We start from the raw sequence: 2,219 nt of genomic DNA, 5'->3' as shown, positions 1-2,219 counted from the left end.
TGACACCTTTTGCAGTGATCAAGTGCTCGAACACCAGTATTCTTCCCCCTACACTCCACAGCAGAATAGAGTTGTAGAACGGAAGAATCGGATGCTGGTTGAGATGGCGAGGACGATGTTCGATGAGCATAGGACTCCTCGAAAGTACTGGGCTGAGGCGGCCAATACCGCTTGTTATGTGTCCAACCGCATTTTCTTATGTGCTTTCATGCACAAGACTTCTTATGAGTTACGATTTGGATGCCAGCCCTGTGTTGACCTTCTCAGAGTTTTCGGTTGCCGGTGTTTTGTGCTGAAAGAACGAAATCTTGATAAGTTTGAGTCTCGCTCGTCTGACGGTATTTTTCTCGGTTATGCATCTCATTCCAGAGCATATCGTGTGTTGCTTATTGATTCTAACATCGTCAGAGAGACTTGTGAAGTCACTTTCGACGAGACTGCACCGTGTAATGCTTCTGTCTTTGAAGTTGCAGGAGAAGATGAGCTCGGCACCTCCATCTTTGAAGATGAGGAGGAAGAAGCTGCGGAGGGTGATGCTGAGGCTACCACGCGTGCTGTGGACCCAGTCACCTCCGCCACGAGCTCGGACGATGATGACGGCTCCGATCCTACTACGTCTACTTCCCGAGGGCCAGTCGAGCAGGTGACTCAGCCCTCACCAGCTGCACCTGAGGAGGCACCAGCTTTGGTTGAGGAGGAGGCGACTTCGACAAGGGAAGCACCGCAACACATTCAGCGTCATCACTCACCTCAACAGATGCTAGGTGACCTCAATGAGCGAGTCACACGGTCCAAGGTAACAAGTATCGCTAGCTTTGCTCATTCAGCGTTTGTTGCCTCTTTTGAGCCCAAAGATATTGGACACGCTCTTTTTGATTCTAATTGGGTTAATTCCATGCATGAGGAACTTGAAAATTTTAAAAGAAACCAAGTTTGGGTTTTAGTCGAGCCTCCACCTGCTTGTAATCCCATCGGAACGAAGTGGGTTTTCAAAAACAAGCAGGGTGAGGATGGGTTGGTTGTTCGAAACAAGGCTCGTCTTGTTGCCCAGGGTTTTTGCCAAAAAGAAGGGATTGACTTTGAGGAAACTTTTGCCCCTGTTGCTCGTTTGGAAGCGATTCGGATTTTTCTTGCATTTGTTGCTTCTAACGGTTTTAAAATTTTCCAAATGGACGTTAAATCTGCCTTCTTAAATGGTTTTATCGAAGAAGAGGTTTATGTGAAACAACCCCCTAGTTTCGAAAATCCCAAATTTCCAAACCGTGTTTATAAACTTCAGAAGGCACTTTATAGTTTGAAACAGGGACCTAGAGCTTGGTATGATAGACTGAAAACATTTTTGCCGGCTCAGGGTTTTAAAATGGGTTGTGTGGATAAAACTTTGTTCCTCATGCGGTCTGGCACTGATTTTCTATTAGTTCAGATATACGTGGATGATATTATCTTTGGTGGCTCTTCTCACGCTCTTGTCTCCAAGTTTTCTGAACAGATGTCCAGGGAGTTCGAGATGAGTATGATGGGTGAGCTACAGTTCTTCCTCGGGCTGCAGATCAAGCAAACTCCTCTGGGCACGTTCGTCCATCAAGCCAAGTACACCAGAGACTCCAACTCCGATCAGCACTTCGATGGCGCTTGATGAGGACTTGGATGGTGAGGCGGTGGACCAGAAGGAGTACAGGAGCATGATCGGCTCTCTCCTGTACCTGACGGCGATGTGGCCGGACATTCAGTTAGGCGTCGGCCTCTGTGCACGGTATCAGGCTTCGCCGCGCACCTCCCACAGGCAGGTGGTGAAACGCAACTTCAGGTATCTGAAATTTACCCCTGAATTTGGTCTTTGGTACTCTGCGGATTCTTCTCTAGTTTTAGTGGGCTTTTCTGATGCCGACTTTGGTGGGTGTCGGTTGGATCGCAAGTCGACATCCGGCACATGTCAATTTCTCGGTACATCTTTGGTGTCTTGGTCCTCTCGCAAGCAGGCTAGCGTAGCGCTTTCTTCCACAGAAGCTGAGTATGTTGCCGCCGCTAGGTGCTGCTCCCAGATCCTTTGGATGAAACAAATCTTACAGGATTATGGACTGAGTTACGATAGGGTTCCCATCTTTGTAGATAACATGTCCGCCATTAGCATTGCAAAGAACCCTGTCCTACACTCCAGAACCAAACATATAGATATCCGGTTTCACTTCCTGCGAGACAACCACGAAAGTGGCCAGATA

This window comes from Panicum virgatum, chromosome 2N, assembly GCF_016808335.1.
Source record: "Panicum virgatum strain AP13 chromosome 2N, P.virgatum_v5, whole genome shotgun sequence".
Taxonomy (NCBI): domain Eukaryota; kingdom Viridiplantae; phylum Streptophyta; class Magnoliopsida; order Poales; family Poaceae; genus Panicum; species Panicum virgatum.
Note: the sequence above shows the minus strand (reverse complement) of the source record.